General features: G+C 35.0%; 1 long non-coding RNA gene across 1 annotated transcript; it reads right to left on the bottom strand.

Moving 5' to 3' along the window:
• Window positions 1-4,480: 4,480 nt before the first annotated feature.
• On the bottom strand, window positions 4,481-7,248 carry LOC113357686. The gene is made up of 5 exons (XR_003363826.1): window positions 7,037-7,248; window positions 6,924-6,960; window positions 6,462-6,637; window positions 5,501-5,572; window positions 4,481-5,414 (listed from the first exon to the last, which is right to left on the bottom strand). It is a non-coding gene; the product is annotated as an uncharacterized LOC113357686 (long non-coding RNA).
• Between the last annotated feature and the right edge of the window lie 11,564 nt (window positions 7,249-18,812).

The following is an 18,812-nucleotide window of genomic DNA, read 5'->3' as shown; positions in this document are numbered from 1 at the left end:
ACGTGTACAATCTACGCCACGCGTGCATAGGTGCTGACTCAGCTAACTGAGTAATGGATGGAAAAACTAACGACGGGAGGAAACACTAATTTTGATCTTTTTGGGGAGGAATGCAAATTAGCGATCTTGGGAGGGGAGGAAACGCAAAATAGCCCAATATTATTTTAATAAAGCTCAATTGGAGTAACAAATTCCGAATCATTATGCCTGCATATAATTCAGATTCTTCATCAGAACTAGTCTCACCATAATCATCATTATAATAACATGAAAATGATTGAACCTCATCTAAAGTAGTGTCTCCAATTCTAATCTCATCATATTGGTTAGGTGAATAGTAAGTATCCTCATTTTTAAGGGTGAAACTGGGAACACCGTATTGACCTTTTTAGCAATTCTTTTCTGCGTCTCTAACACAAGCCTCTGAGTCGACTCAACTGACATCCTGATGGTATCTTGTAAAGAAGGTTCACTCATGGTTGTAGTTCTTTCGTCCATAACTAAGTTATTCATATCAAATAACTTACGTGTCGACTCAACTAACTCCATGATATTCTGTTGTAGAGAAATATAAGGATCTTGCTCGTATGACAGGTGCGCGTGTGGATAGTAATTGGGCTCACCATGATAGGCTTCAAAAGGTTGGCGCTTCCAAACACTATTTATACGAATCATGTCCATGTTGCTTAGTCGAATATTCATTGTATTGGCTATTGTAATACCAGTTCAACATTTCTTCTACAAATGCAATTGTTGGGGTTGTCTATTATGGGTAGGCTTGGGTTACCTTTAGCAAAATATACCTACAGTCAGAGACTGGTCAAAGGTACGAGGCTAAGGCTTATGGTATTTCGGATGATAACGCCCAAAGGATTCACCGTACTAAACCACGTGTTTTCATACTAATCGGTGCCAGACGATGCAATATGATGTGCATGAGTGTATTCTTGTTTGTGTTTTTTTTATAATAAATAAAATATTAAAAATAAACAAACAAAATATAAAAATCCTAAAAAAAATAAAGAAAAAAAAACTAACAAAAATAAAAATAAAAATCTTGGTTTTTCTGCACTTTAATTGACAAGCCCAACTTTCCACCTTTAGATTCAAGCAAAACCTGCAAAAAAAAAAACCAAAGTAAAATCTAACAAAATAAATTGCTTCAAAAAAACAAAACAAATAAAAATCTTTAAAAAAATAAATAATCTAAAAGCCAACCTAAAAACAAGTCCGCGTCGGCGGCGCCAAAAATTGATATGTTCTAGAAAGTGGTAAAAAGAATTTGATTCTCAGACTTGTAGAGATTTTGATTTTAATTTAAACTTCTAAAACTAAATAAACAAAACTCAATTAAAAGTTGTCATCAAGACTGTAAAAAACATTGAGACTTAGGATTCCACTAATTTCCAATCTTTATGTGACTCAGTTAATAATAATCATGCAACTCATACATTCAAAGTGATTCTAATATATTGCAACAAGTAGATTTTTAGAATATGTATATCAAAAGCATAGAACATCAAAACCCTAGGATAAGCATACTCTATCAAAAGAAATCACAATTGCTTAACAAAAATCAATAAAAAGAATTGTAGTAATTAATTAAATAAAAATTACCACACAAATCTTGGAAAAATAGCTTCCTACGTCGCCTCAACAAAGGTGTTTTGCTCTTCATGGTAATCACTCTCTCAAAAAATGTGTTCATAGCTCAAAAAATGTACAAGGAGGTGAAAATATATTAAACAGAGAATCGCAAAGCTGTAATGGCGTTACAGATTTGAGTGTTACGAGCTACAGTTGCTAAAGGTAATTCTCATTCGCTAAAAGTCTTTTGCAAGCACTATGAACAACGATAATTTCTGCAACTCTTCTCTGCAATCTGCGACTGTCTTCAACAGGTTAATGTTCTTCGTGTTTTCTTCACCAGCAGAATTTTATTCTTCTCCGCAACTTGATTTTCCGGCGTTGCTATTACTCTAAACTTCTCCCCAAACTCTCGATACCTTCTTGTGACACCGAACCAAGCTATATATATATACCACCAGACCCTAAAAAGAACGAACTAATCTCTCTTTTCTTTCTCCCAAAGTCTCGGGATTATTTCCTTTTTTGTTCTTCTTCTACGCGTCTTCTGCTTCATCCAAAAGTCTCAAAGATCCCTATATTTTGTAGATACGAATCTTAGCCGTGTTTATCTCCCATGTAGTTACAAACTTAACATAAAATATCTGAGTATACACCTTCCCTATATGCCGAGATAATTATGGGAAATTCCATTTTTAAAGTAAACGAAGCATTTACCATCCCTATTTTATCATAACAGCCCACACATATTTAAGTCCACGAATAAAACCGAGTAAATCTCCCCTGGGATCAAATCCCAGAAGTTCACAGCTACAACTGAATTTTCCCGCTGAATTCAAATTTGAAATTGTGAAGAAGGGTGCCCGTAGTAATCTGTTGTGTGATATTAAAACTTTGGGGGTTCCCTTATCGAAAACTGGGGTGTCTTTATCAATTTCCGTGGGCGCCTTTCTAACTTTTCTTGAGTGCCAATAACACATTTCTGGGTTGCCTCCAACGTATTTTTCTGGGTACCTTTAACACATCTTATGGGTGCCTTTACTACTATTATGGGGGTGCAAATACCACTTTTCGAGCCAATTTTTCCATATAAGTTTACTAGAATATAACCCGTGCCGCAATGACCCGGGATTAGGTTGGTGTTACTGTAAAATGGGACATTATTAACTCATATGACACTATAATTTTTATTTTCCCTGTAATATTTGGTAATATAACTTCTCTATTTATTTTGTAAATGATGGTTACCTAAACACCCTTTTTAACCAATAATTCACGGTCTATTGGGGTCAAAGTCCTGTAGGAAATACCGGTAGAGAGTCTAGAGACAAATCATGAGGGACCCATGATGACTAATTCCCAACCCTGCAAATCCTTTTTGGGGGGCCCACCGAGCTGTTTCTACCGGGTCCGCGACTCCCCGGTAGAAATCTTGTGTCAACATAGCATCAATTTGATGAGGCACAACCGGTCCCCATAGTGTCCACAATAACGACTAAGCCAAATTTGTGGACTACAACCAAATTTGGCATGGGAATCACAGTGGTTGGACTAAATTTAGATATAGTCTGTTTTTCTAGGATTTGGGACCAAATTTACACACCGACACAGATTATAATCAAAATTTATGGGGCGTATAAGAAAAAAAAATCGCAGTCCAATTTACCGACCAAATGGTTACAGTCCAAATGGGAGATTTCCATTAAATCATATTCCGCCAACTCTTATATACTCCCTCTGTCCCTAATAAGATGACCTATTTGGTTTTAAATTTTGTCCCATAAATAAATGACTTATTTCACTAATCAAGGGATATTTCTAAAACTATTCTTTTAATTAATTATTTTTTCTATAAAAAATATGTATAATTTGATAGTCATGTTTATATTCGTTGCGTATGTGTTTTAAAATGCTTTTCAACGGTATAAAGTTTATAAAAAACCGTGGTATAATTTAAGAGATAAATCGTTTTTAAATTTTACTAATTATTTCTAATAAGAATATAATTGTAAAAAATAATTAAACTATAATTAGGTCGTCTTATTATGGACGGAGAGAGTAGTATTAATGCAATGTAGGTGGTGTTATCGTTTCTTATACAACAATAATTAAAAGAGCTATAAAGAGAAAAAGCAACAGACACAATGCACAACTTTCCAGAGTTGTTTCAGTGCAGCTCTGCCACTTCAATATCTTTTATATGAGTAAGCCATTAACCATGATTGTCCTGTATTTATTTAGTAAAAATGTATATGGTAGGGAGCAAATGCTTAAATGCAAGTTTGGCTGCGGAATTTAAGTCATGTAATCCAGCCTGTTTTTTGACATCTGAGTTTCCTCTATTAATCCAGCCCGTTTATTTGATGTTGAGCTACTACCGTTCACTGTCTTACCAAAAATGGCATTGATTCACATTAATTCCTCTACTATTCTTCACCTGTTTGGTCCCATCTCTTGTTCGCCCACTTGAGTGTTCACTTATTTTCTTACGAAATCCTCCATTCAGTAAACTTCTTAATTTGCTTCAGTTGGGTTAGGTATATTATCGATTCGAACACCTCATCTTCAACCCATTTTTCTTTCTACTTCTGGCGCATGGATAACACTGAACTGAGATTTCATCTGGGTAAATTTTTCAAAATCTTAAGACATACAGAACCAAATTACCTATTCACCTATTTGCAAGGATACGCGAAAAACATGCCCTGTCAGTACGAAGTAAAAACTACTCTAAAACCCTACCAATAAGTTTCGAATTCTCTCTTTTTGCTCGGACATCAATTTGATCACATAATCCAATTTTTATTCATTGGATGATTTTCATGAACCTGATCCACTGACATGACATCAAACAAACAAACAAATCCAAACAGAAAATATATAATTATCATGATTTAAAAAAAAAATCGTAGCTCATACGCTAACTTCATATTGGAATCTTGTGACTTAAGCCAGAATAGCAACATTTTTCATGCATGTACTTACCCTCGTCAACACTTATGGCTAGAATGAACTTGATGTCGTGAAACAATTTTTTTTTAACGCCTCTTGGTTGAGCCCATCCAGCTAACCACATATGACCCTTACTGACAAATGAAAAAAACCCATCTCCCATAACTCAACTAATAACCAACTTAATCATGATGATTATCATTTACCATAGTCCACATAGAATTACAAAGTGAGTCTCAATCCTCTGAGAACGGCTTGAAATTACATTTAGAACTATCCTGATGAACTATAGAAGGTTGGAAACTTTCAGGAGGTACTCAAGACCTCTCGCAGCACCAAATGCAATTTTGACTCGTTGGGGCCAACTGAGAACTGGACCAGATTCTGCCCCTTGCACTCCTTTCCTACCTGTCAAGAAAAATAACCTTAACTCGGATCAAGTAAAAGCCTGCAAAACTCAAAATATTTGAAGGGTATTCTGGGCATTTAATTGATGCTTCCATAATCAGGGGGTACATTGTCAGTATCAAGCTGGAGAACCGCACTCTCCAGATACCACAAAATGGTCCCATTCCAAACTTTCAAGTGAACAACCTACAATTTGCGGTGGTCCTTTGGACAAATTTGTGGCACAAAGCGAGTATAATGAGGCTCAATTTCCATGCATCTTAGTAACTGCAAGGAAAATGCTAAGCACAGTTCGCCAACGACGATATATTGGAAAGACTTTAGCGTACAAAATCCGAGTTGATTATCCTGTCATGTACTGTACCCATCGTTACATACTGATAAGCAAGAATACGATTATTGGCATCCAAACAGTACCCCCGCAACTCGACAAAGTGCTCATGTTTTAGTCTGGAACCTGTTGATAACTGTACCGGCACATGCTTGCCATTAAATCATTGCATATGAATATAGCACAGAGAATTATTTTTTCTAGAGACTTATTTTAAGTTACCTGAGATGCAAGGTATGAATAACTATCCCATTGTCTCTTGGTTTATCAACACTGTTGTTATTCCTTCTCTACCTGACATGATAGGATTAACATGATTTATCAACACGACTCTTGAAAATCCTCTGTAGGAAAAAACTTATACACTTCAAAACAGATGAAGCTCCAAAACATTCTTCTTATTCATGTAATCATCAGATTGCATAGAGAAGGTTATCATCTCTTTGTAAACGGTTGAACAGCGCACCCATGAATGAATATCCATCACCTATGGAATGATGAATCTTGAACACAGTTGTCGCATTTCAATCACTTGTATGATACTTAAATTTTTTTATTCACACAATAATAGTGTACTCCTTTTCAGTTCCTTCAATTTTTTAATTCATCAAAAATAAGCATATAACTAATTAAGTCTCTAATCGGATTAAGAATCAACTAACCACATCAAGTATGATCATAGGAACAGCACCACCTCCTGATTGTTTGAATTATTTCCAGATAATCAAAAATTAAAGTTTAGCTTGGTAATAGGAGTATAAGGACCTATTCTTCTTCCCTCTACATAGGTCACCCCACCAAATTAGCTCATACCCACCAAATTGGGTACCAAAAATACTACGTGGACCAAAATAAAAAACCATCATGTCAAGAGTAGGCAAAGAGATCCACCTAAATGCATACATAATCCAAAGCAACTTTTGCCACTATTTCAAATTCCTAAAGTACTGTACTTTATGTAACTGAAGTCTTATCAGAAGAAAATAACAAAATAAACTCGGCAAAGGAGTTCATAAGAACCTAAACCGACTAGGTAGTTGAAGATACCTCCATAACTTACTTGCAAAGGGATTTAGAAAACATTCATTCAAATTGTCCAACATTAAATACTCCATGATATAACTAAGAAGAACCAAACCGTTCAAAATTTCTTTTTCAGAAGCTTAATGAACATTATACATACCTGCATGATGGCTGCATCTTGGATCTGCACAGATGAACTCTCTTTGTCTGTTATGGATCCTGAATCCAGTAATATTCAACTCATCTGTATATGAAGGCATGTGTTGCAACTTATACTGCAATAAAACACCCATCTTGATTGAAACTTGCAGGCATTGGTACTATATCCTTTACAACCTATAACAAAACAGGTAACAAATCCCAAATAAACAAAACCGCAACCAAACCAAATACGTGTTGAACTTGAAGGCAGCTGCGGAAAAATAAATGATCTGGAATGTTACTAACAAATCATTATTATAGATGCAGGATAACTTAACTCTTGGGTCATTTACCCCATTGCATCCGACTAAGTCAACAAAGTTAAAATCAATCAAATACAATCATAAACACAATTGAATTACCAAAGTCCAAAAACCCAAAATAAATCAACTGAAAACAGTCATAAACAAATTTGACTCACCTAAGATGTTTAGGAACTTGAATTGAAAAATCGAAACCTACAATAAAATTATTAGGAACTTGAATTGAAAAATCAAACTATCATTGAAAGAATTCACTAGAAAAATAACTGACCGTGTAATTCCTCTGATGATCTACCAAATCGATGCGACTGAAACATGGTGAGATGATGACCTCGTCTAGGGTTTATGTAGGGATGTTGCTGCATGTAACATATGAGGAAATTATTAGTGGGTGTCGAAGGAAAATGGTTTTTGTTTCCTTAAATCAGAGGAGAAAGGTAAGAAGAGAAGATTAGGGGAGGGTTTCGAAATGGAAGAGTGAGAGATTGATGCCTAAATTAACGCTGATATTATTGGAATTAACGCTTGGATAATAATGGATGGGGTGATCTGAGCGGTTGGATGTGGGCGCTAAACGTGGGTTGATTCTGAACCACGATTTGTCTTTCCACTCTGAAAGCAAATGAGAGCAAATGACGACCGTCGATCACAGAAAACAAACGATGTAGAGCCGTCGGATCAGCAAAAACACATTTGTTTTTGTAAGAATGATTTCTCCAAAAACACCTACAAAGACACAAAAAGCAAAATAAGTACAAAATCGAGCACTAACAATATAGACAATCGAGATCAAATCAGACACAAAAATGTGTCTTGTTAGAGCATTGCTCGGTCGAACTCACAAGTGGTGTTATCTCAATCTTGTTGTCAAATTTAGTTGTCAAAAATATATCTTAATTTCTACTCTACATTTAGTCAAGTCTCGGATTAGGATAGAAGTGTGTAATTGAGTATCGGATATCACTGTGTTCTACCGTCTGAAGGCGAAGATCAACAGGAGCTCTGGAGAACTTCTTCAACAAAAGGTAAGTGAAGACTGAACCACCCATTTCTCAAGTTTTCACCTTTCTATCTATGAGACATTATCACATGATTAAATTAGACAGTACATGCGTAACAGAAATTTCGAGCCAAGTTTTTCTCGAATATCGTTCTCGAAATATGCTAAGTTTAAGAACATTTGTTCATACTTGATGAATTTGATTAAAGGCAATTTATTGTTTATGACTTAATTATGATTCAAGATTTAATCATTTGAAAATACCCCGGAACAGTGATATGCATCAGTGATGTTATTCGGGAATGCTTCACATTGATTATTAGAAAGATATAGAACTGTGGTAAATCTGGATACATGACACTATGCATACCAGTTCCATACTGTGAGAATTTTTATAAGTCTAGAGCCGAAGTATATGTATCATGTATACTTACCGATGTAGTTATATTTCGGCAACGACTTTTTGGTACGCATACCCGGTATCCATACCATAATAAATATGTGGACTCGTGAACCAGGAAGGTATGCATACCTAATATGCAAACCGGAAAAGATCTATTGGTTTCAAAATCGATAAGGTACACATACGCAGTATACAAACCATAAAATATATTTGAGTTCCTGAATTCGTTTTTGTCTTAAAGGTACACATACCCGGTACACATACCATGACAAAAATATTCACAAACAGGTAGGGTACACTACTTACCCTGTCGAAAATTTTCAGATGCATCAGAATTTATTATATGAGATAATCAGCATTTCAATAACTCTCTAAAAACACTATCTAGACATGATTCATCACATTTGTGACTCAAGATTAAAGTCTTAAAGTGTTACAGAAAATGGTTAAGCTTATTGTTCAATTGGCTAGTTTCGGCTAACCTAACTAGAGTGTATATTTTGCTATGTTAATCTAGTTTTCATCTAACGGTGATTATTTATTGCTTGATTCCAAAGCTACCTTAGCTTAAATCTAAAGCAACCTCGATCTTGAAAGTCTATATAAGGACAACCTCAAACAACCGGGATTTTTTGAATCCCTGACACTATTCTTGTGTGTCCTAGTTGTAAACTAGAGTCATCCTCACCTTCAAGCTCTTATAGGGTTTAGCGACTAAAACACTTCACCTGGGGATTCGTGAAGCCAGGTCCAACTATCATTATCTTGATAGTTTGTGTATCCTAATCTTTTTTTGATTGTCGAGCCTTGATCCAACAAACAAGATAGATACAGATCACAAAGGTTCTTCGTCTCAGACTTTGTGATTCCACAAGTTTATACTTGTGAGGTGAATAATATTCTAGGCTGCTCTTCGGAAGTCATAAGATCGGATTTTGAGGTTTAATAGACTTTCTCTATTGTAATCGATTTTCTACCTCACCTTGATCTTTGATCAGCACAAAAATCACATATAGGCTTATATGTGGGGAGGCAAATTGGTTTAAAGTCTTCAATTAAGTTGAAGCAACTCTTAGGATGTAAAGGACATCAGCTAAGGGTTCGAGGGGCACTTGAGTCAACCGACGGCGCCCGGCTGCGTCTTGACCCCTATCCAATTTTTGGGACAATTCCCCCTTTGTACTACCAAAAAATGAGATTCTTGTCGAATCTGAGTTTGTTGTTCCAACCATTACCAAACTAATACCTATTCCATTTAGTACTTCAGGGGCTTCTGTAGCGTATAATGTCAATCCCGTAGAGGATCAATTCCAACGAGCATTTCAAACAAGTACTTTTTGTAGGATTGCGCAGAGTCCTGGTGGGATTCAAGAGGCATAAGGAGCGCAACTGTAACTGAATTTCTGTAACGGATTAATTCGGTCTCAACTACATTCCATTTTGAAGTTCTGATAGTAGGATAGTGTCTGTAGCGGCTTAATATAGCTTGGTGCTTATGTCTGAACTAGTCTCGGGGTTCTTTTGCATTTGCGCTTTCCTCGTTAACAAACTTTTTGGTGTATGTGTTATTTCTTTTCCGCATTATATCGTTTATCTTTATAAATGAAATATCACAGGTTGTACGTTAAATCAATTCAAGTAGGTAAGTCCATCGCAATTGTTGGATACGGCTTGATTGATTCTTGGATATTGATCCGTGGAATCGTCCAAGTACTCTCACAGTATAATCAGGTTTACAGACTTGTTTCTTTTTACATTCTGATTGTAAGATAAAGAGATATAAGCTCTTCATATAATTCTTGATTGAGATTCATTAAGTTGAACTCTCGGAATTGTATTCGAGTTTAGTCCATACAGGTTGCCTAAGGAAAAGTTGGTGGTGTATTTTGGTACCCCCACGTTTTCAATTGGTATCAGAGCAGGAAAACACGTGAAAGACCTAATAAGTCTGTGTTTGAAGCAATATGACTCTATAGATAGGAGTGCAGTCTCGATAAATATACCGCCAGCCTTTGATGGCACAAATTACTTATGGTGGAAAATTGATATGCGTTCCTTTCTACAAGCCCGTGACTTTGAGACATGGAAACTTTTGGTTGTAGGATGCAATCCCCTGACAGTTTTTAGAGACGGAAACACTATTGAGAAATGTTTGGCAGGATATAGTGAAGCCAATATAAGTGTTGCAAAGCATAATTTTGACGGATTAAATGCTATTATTCACGCCATAAGCTAAGATCTTTAGCACCATGTGACTTGTGCACTAAGTCTAAAGATTCTTGGGAGATCTTAGAAATTGTATTCGAATGAGATACCTCATAGAAAGAAACTAGGCTTCAAAACCTAAATTCTGATCGGGAAAATCTTCGTATGTCTGATGAAGATTTGTTTGATATTTTTAATCAAAAAGTGTCTAGAATTTTTAATACTTGTTATGCATTAGGGAAGACTATTCCCCAAAAGGATATTGTGATGAAAATTCTCCAATCTTTACCAGCAAGATTCAAGTCTAAGAAACGTGCCATCATGGAAGGAAATAACCATGAAACTCTTTCCAAAAATAGTCTCGTTGAGAAGTTAAAACTCTTTGATCACGAGCACAGTACGGCTAAAGATATCACTTTTGCACTTGAAGCCACAACCAAAGCAAGCGTAACTTTTTCGAAGGAAAGCTTGTCTTCTGCTGAAGAATGTTGTGTTGATTACAATGAAGAAAATATATCTATGATCAAGCAGCAAGTCAAAAATATGCTAAATAGGAAAAGACAATCTTGGAAATCGGACTCTTGAACCGAGACCCAAGATGATTTAATTATTCAAGATGGAAGTTTTCTTCAAATAAATAATTCTCTCATAGTTTCACTCGATAAACCTGATGAGCTTACTTCTGAAAATCAGACAGAAAATTCAGGCCCATGTGCAGAAATATTAGTTAATTATGATTCGACCTCTGATTCCGGTCAGAAAATGAGATTTTAGAATTCTTAAATAAAAGTGAAGTAATTCACCGAGAAAACCTTCTTTTGAAGAAAAACTTGGAAAAACTCGAATCATCTCTTCATGTGAAAAATCTAGAGTTGAAAAAACTTAATGAAAATTTCATAAGAACAATGTCTGTAAAAGATAATGAGATTGATACTCTCAAGTGTGATCTACAAAGGCTTTCAGGAAGCTTAGACAAAATCTCAGCTATATTGTTTGTAAAAAATTCCTTTGGTAACACTGATGGTATTCGGTTCACCAGCAAGACCTCAATCACCAACATTTGTTTCATCCTTGTCGGTTCATCTAAAGTGAAAATGGTTCGTTATGATAAACATGTAGCTAAATCTTCTAAAGATGAGCCCCATCTGCATTGCTTCTTTTGCGTAAGTAAGAACCATGTTCAAGAAAAATGTTGGAATTTCTAGAAGAATAACAAGAAAATTGTTAAACTTCATAATGACATGCAGAGAATGAGTCAGTTATTGAAGAAAAGTTCTGAAACCTCAATGCTAAAGAAAGACAAACAAAGAAGAAGAAGAAGAAGAAGAAGAACCAGGAAAGGTAAGTCTCCTACATACACAAATAACCTTGTTAAGTCACCTAGTGACATAAGAGGTTAGTTTTCTACTCACCCCGTCACTACTTAACTGTAGTAATGAGTGCAGCCTCAATATTTTAACCTGAGAAAATGAGACTTGCACAAAAACTCATCGCAATACTCTTTGTGATGACAAGGTTACTCAAATTGACTCGAACCTTTTTAAGTTTGCTAATTTTACACGTAAAACACCTAATCTCATAGAGATATCGGTGTAGGTGATCTTGAAGAGCCGACACCAAAATATAGAACGCATATTTTTGTTTCTTCGCCTATCTATAAGTCTATAATTTTTGAACTGTTAACTCTTGTGCTCTAAACTTTGTTTATTTGAGCTAAGAATATGTTTCAATTTTATGTTGACATAACTATGATTTTCGTGAGGATGAGTATCTAATAATTAATATAATTAAAAATATAAAAGGTTGTCAAAATCTATGTATCATGGATCACGGACGACAAAGTTATACTAATGTCGAACTGGTTCACGAACCCTCTTAAGGATGGTCAGTTCTCTTATTTAGGGTTACTTCCCTATTCTTTTCTTCTTGAGGAAATACGATTTAATGTCTCTTATAACTAGAGGTATCACCAGAAAGGATACAGTATAAGATGTTAACGTTTACCTATGTGAAGGAATCAAATCATCAAGGATCAGAAAGGAGAAATCGTCTGGAGAAGAAACAAGTTCTAGCTCAAGTTATCTTTTATCTATATATCATCAGGATAATGATTATAGGGTTACATTGAAGAACTTTGTATCTAAGAGGAATGGTTTGAAATTTCAAATCAATTTTTCCTTGGATAAAAATAACTCACTATGAACACATGTTGGATCAGTCAAAAACTACCCTATGTAAACTGAGAACAAAACTTAGTGAGTTGACTGACATTTCTGGAGACTTGGAAGAACTGAATGATCCCATTATCAACGAATTCTTCAACAATGAGAAGGAATTCTACGGTGAGGCTATTAGAAATAACCTGATGCGTTACTAGGAAACTTCTTGTGAGAATTCTTGTGTTCAAGAAGAATAACTAGGGTTCGGTATAACGAATATTGTGAGTACACAAGATATTTCCAACGATTTTCATCATGCATATTTTTAGAGTTATTTACTTAAATTTTAGAGTTTTTCAAAAATGAACTTGCAGTATATAATCATTATTGGTTTAATGTATTGCAAAGTATTATGAGAAATATATATGTGTCCTTTATTTTTTGTGAATTGAACTGATATCTCATATATGCTCAAAAATCAAATCTATTAAGTATTATGAACTGAAAATAAAACAAGCTTTGAGAGAATTTTTCGCAGTATTGGTCTATTCGTGATCACACTCTTGTGAAATTACTACACTATCTACTCCGTAAGATTTTCTTATGTTGAGTCATACCGAATAAAATTGTCTCTTTGTTCGTAACTGGCGTTGAGATTAATTTATGTCGATGTTTAGGATACAAATCCATGTAATTTGTTAATGTCCGACAAAATCCTTATTTTTCATTAAAGTAAGGTCACTCATGTTGTTCTCTTGGGAATGACATCAAATGGGGGAGAGTTCTTAACTGAACTTGTGCTTAATTGCTATATCTTTGTGGAGAGAGTGGATGTGGAATATAAAGTGAATGCTTGTATCTTAAATCTCCTAGATGAGACGTTAATTATTTCATACTCTGTGATATCATCTAAATTAAAGTTGCTATGTATTCCTTTTGGTTGAACTAATTACGATCCCATAGTTTTCGTACATTTTCCATTTTTTATTCAAAAAAAGGGGGAGAATCAATTAGTAGCTTCGCACTATATACATATGGTTTATGAATCATTATGTAAGCGGTAGTGAATCAATATCTATAGGTTTCACCTATTATGCAAAATATGTAAGTATTGACTAAGGGGGAAAACATATCACCGTAGTATTACTTCGAAGTTGTAATACGATTGAACTTTGGAGAAGATAATTGTTAGAGCACTGCTCGGTCGAACTCGCAAGCGTTGCTATCTCAATCTTGTTTGTCAAGTTTAGTTATCAAAACTATAAGTCTTGATTTCTAGTCTACTTACAGTTATGTCTCGGATTATCAATTGATCTAGAAGTGTTAAGATGAACAAGGTTAAGAGAAAAGTGTTCATATGGATAACTTTGGTTAACTGTTAGTGAGCTAACTCAATATACACGTTTAGGTACGGTTACCCATATCTAAAATGAACTTATATTTCATTTGTGTGTAATAATCTAAATACCATCTAATGGTGGAAAGATATTAGCTTGAATCTTAAAATCAGGTTTCATCTAACGGTGAATATTGAATGCTTCGTGACCAAGGTAACATTGATTGCAAACCCTGATTTCAAGAATATATAAGAGAGAACTCTAGAAACTGGAAAACCTAATCCCACACCTAATGTGTGATACTAGTGGCGACTAAAGTGGATTCTCCTTTAACCTAGTTTTCCTAAAAGCATTATAGGTTAACGACTTAAAGACTTCATTGGGATTCTGAAGCCAGACCTAACTATTTTCTATGTAGTTGTGTGTTCTGATCTTACTTTGTTCCATCGTATTGAGTACTATCTTCTCTAATATTTGCTCGAGATTTATCTCTGATAGGTAAGACATAAAAAGTAATCACAAAGCTCTTCGTCTCATTATTTGTGATTCCACAATAACTTGTTCTACTACCATATAGTTAAGTTATTGTGAGGTGATCGATATTGCAAGGTTGTTATTAGGGAATATAATACCGGTGTATCAATTAGTTCATGTTCACCTTGATTTATCAAAAGACAGAACAAAAACTTCGTAGGTATTTCTGTGGGAGACAGATTTATCTATTCTAATAGACTTTTCTGTGTGAGACAGATTTGTTTATCAAGTCTTAGAATTTGGGTCGTAGCAACTCTAAGTTGTAGGTGATATAAACTAAGGGAATCAAGTGCGTAGAGTCCTGCTGGGATTCAGAGACGTAAGGAACACGAGCCTACCTTAATCAGTGTGAGATTGGTTAGGACTCAACTACATTCCAATCTGAAGTTAACTTGTAGTAGGCTAGAGTCTGTAGCGGCTTAATACAGTGTGGTGTTCAAATCTGGACTAGGTCCCGAGATTTTTCTGCATTTGCGGTTTCCTCGTTAACAAAACTTCTGGTGTTTGTGTTATTTCTTTTCCGCATTATATTTTCTATATAATTGAAATATCACAGGTTGTGTGTAGTTCAATCGATTGGTAAATCCAACCTTTGGTTGTTGATTGAAATTTATTTACGCTTGGATATTGGTCTTTGGTACCATCCAAGTTATTTCTCATATTGATCCGGCTCACAGATTCCTATCTGTTCGATTGCAGATTGATTTGGAAAATAGAGATATAACTCTTGGATATATTTTCCTTGATTGAGTCTGACTGTCTAGTTGATTCTCTTGGAACTATATTGATGTTAGTCCATACAGATTTCCTAAACGAAATGTTGGGTGTGGTTGTTAGACCTCCGCTTTTTCAATTGGTATCAGAGCAGGCAAACACGATAAACCTAATAAGTTTGTGTTTGTTTGATCCTAAAGATTGTTCCTATGGGAAATCACTTTGGAAAACTTGTTCCGGGCATCTGTAACGCATACCAGAATTCCTCAAAGATTTTTCAGAGTTTATTCTTCTCAAGACTGCTGGTCTCTCAAGATAATCTCTCATCATCTAAGACGTTAGAAATCCTAGATGATAGAAAACAATCTAAAGGAAAAATTAATGATTCCTTCAAAAAGGTTTGTTGCAGGAAACATGTAAATAAAAGCTCAAGGATATGGAACCTCACTAGACTTCTTATTAATCTTTTTGAGGAATACTATTGTGATGGATCAATTTACGAAGATCTATTTATGGCTTTTGAAAATGTTTTTAAATCTCTGGAACGACTTGTCTTGATTAAGGAAAAGGCTTGTACTGGAAAAAAAATCAGATTCTATCATTCGTGACATACATTCGAGTTTTGGTAACAACTCAATCAAAATCGATAAAAAGATTTTTACTGGTGGTGTTGCGAGTTCCAGTTATTGGAAAAATCCTTCCTTTAATCATAAGAAAAATGAGTCAAGAATTTCAAATAACCCTGAGTATCATCATTACTATGATTATACTTCTGGTACATTTCACAAATGTCGACCGGAGAAGGTGCAGGAGGTTTCCTCTGCTCATCTTGCCTCTTGGTAACAAGATTGAGTCCACCCCATTTGTATATAACTTGAAGTGGGGGAAGTAACGGTCTGATTTGTTTTGTATTAAGGGTTTGTTTTTGGAATTGATTTTTTTTCTTTCTTTTTGAGGAAAACTCTTTCAATGGATTCCTCCCGCCCACCTGTGGTTAATTGATGTTTTGCAGTTATGCACTTTGTTTGTCATCACACTGGTTCCTTTCCGTATGTAAACCTCTTGGTTCTGGTAATTGGAATCCTATTTCCATTTATGGGTTCCCGAACCAGTATGGGTCCTGGCCCACTACCGGGTTATTTTAAGGGTTCTCGTACGCGTACCCTTCATCTTCATCTCTTTGTCCGAGTTCGTGAGCAAGGGTGTTTCTAAGGTTCACGAATTTACTCCATTGAATTCCTTGTGGAGGTCAATAAAGGACAAAGGCTTCTCATCATTCTCAAGGAGCATATCAAGTAAGATTTTCTATGTCTTATTACTCTCAGTTTTAGGGTTCGTGGGGAAAATCAATAATGATGATAAAGTTTCTAAGAAGATGTCAAAAAATCATGTTTCTTCCTCTCTTAGGAGTATGAATGTACCAAGTGACCAAGATTCTATTAGAATTAGATTCATAGATGATTCTAGTAGTAAGATCTTTGAAAAGATTTCTTCTAATGATTTCATTCTAGAGAAGAAATTGGAATGTGGTCACAAGGAAGACTTGATTTGTTTTGAGAAATATAATCTTGGTAACATATTTAATGGTTTTGGTGAAGGTTTTGACACTCTCACAAGAATCTTTTATGCTAACATCCATGATGTTAATCTTGATGACTTAGAATTCAAGACTACGATAATTAGAAAGAGGATTCTTGTTGATAGAGAGTTGATTTCAAGTATTACTAAAATTCCTTTGGGCAATTTTCGCCTTCTTAGACCAAGAGGACAAAGACCATCTTATGAAATCATCTCTAATGGTCTTTGTGGAAAGAATGTTGATTGGTTTGAAGGGAAACTTCCTACAAAAGATCTTAGTCTTGCTTTGATGATTTTCGGAAAACTTAGCATTCCTAATCGTTGTTCCTCCACAATTGAGAACTCTCGGTGGAGTCGTGATTTTGCGGAGTTAGTCTATTTCCTTGAATTGGGTGCTCAAGGTCTTGATATTTGTGGATTTATCATTCGTCAAATGATCTCGATGATGTCATCAAACAAGAAGTTAGGCTTTCCTTGTTTAATTGAGCGAATATGTCATGCACATTCCATTGCTCCCATTGGAAATTCTATTGGAACTCCCAAAATTGCTCGTTCGATTACTTTCAAACGTATGGAGACGAATGCTTGCAAGAGACAAAGATGTGATTCACTTGACGGTTCTTGTGATCCTACCACCTTGAGTCTTCTTCATCAAAATCGCAAGGGTGTGCATAAGATCAATTCCAAGGTAAAATGTGTGCAAGAATAATTACATGTGATTGCTACAAAGTTTCCCGAAATCAAGGAAGAAATGGAAAAAGTTCAAGCCTTTTGGATGGATTTCGATGAAGAAAATGATGATTAGCTTCTCTATCTCTTATCATTTTCTATTTTATCTAGGAAACTTCTTATGAGAATTTATTCTTGTGTTTTAAGAAGGATAACTAGGGTTTGGAATAGCATATATATATTGTGATTACACATAACTATTGCCAACGATTTTCATCTTGCAAGGTTTTAGATTTATTTATTTAAATTCTAAGTTTTTTAGAAGATGATTTTTGCAGTATTAATCTTTTTGGTTTTATATATTGCAAAACATGTTATGGGATATACGTGTTTACATCCGTGAACTATGATTGTCCCATATATGTCAAAAGTTAAGTCTATTGTGTCATTATGCAAATATTGATGGAAAATAGAATGAACTTTTGAATTATATGTCAAAGATTAAGCGTATGGTATCATTATGCAAATATTTATGAAAAACAGAATGAATCTTTGAATATTCCGCAGTATTGCTGTGAAAGTACTGTATGGCTCCTTAAGTTTTCTTATGTTGAGCATTTCCAAATAAATTAATCATTAAGGTTCCTTTGTGGTTAATTTAATTGAGTTTTCTGGATACAAATTCATGTTTCATGTGATTTGTTAATGTCCAAAGAAATCCTTCTTTTCTTGCAAAACTAAGGTCGTTGTTGTTGTTCTTTAGGAAATAACAATTTATGGGGGAGAGTTCTTAATTGAACTTGTGCTTAATTGCCAAATCCTTGTGGGGAGTGCGGCTGTGGAATATTGTAGGAGTTATCTTGTATCTTTATAAACTCCTTGATGAATACACTAAGTTTCGACTATGTGAAATCATCAAAACAAAGTTGATATGTTCCTTTTTAGTCATGAAGTATCTCTTTGAGAATTTCATTATGATCCCGCTAGTTTTCGTACCTTTGCCAATTTATATTGACAAAAAGGGGGAGAATTATTTTGTAGTTCACACTACGTATACATATGGTTTACGGATCATCATGTAAGAGGGAGTGGTTTTCATTGTGAGATGAAGTAGTGACTAAGGGGGAGTGATACATATCACCGTAGTATTATTTTCAAAGTTGTGATACAATTGAACTTTGATGATGTGTAATAATATTATGACATTATATAACAATAATTGAGAACAATTGTTTTCTTTTTGTTATGGCTACGGATCTTCAACAACTATGATGATGAGTTGAACACGTTCAGAATCACTGGAGTACTTGGAGTGACGAAGAATTCAAGGAATGTTGAAGAACCAAGGAAATCAACCATTTGGATGAGATGCTACAAAGTTTTTTTATTTTGTAATCCATATGTATTGGTAGTTTTGTCACAAAAATTGACAAAGGGGGAGATTGTTA

Source organism: Papaver somniferum, chromosome 3 (genome assembly GCF_003573695.1).
Source record: "Papaver somniferum cultivar HN1 chromosome 3, ASM357369v1, whole genome shotgun sequence".
NCBI classification, from domain to species: domain Eukaryota; kingdom Viridiplantae; phylum Streptophyta; class Magnoliopsida; order Ranunculales; family Papaveraceae; genus Papaver; species Papaver somniferum.
This window is presented reverse-complemented; position numbering and strand designations above follow the sequence as displayed.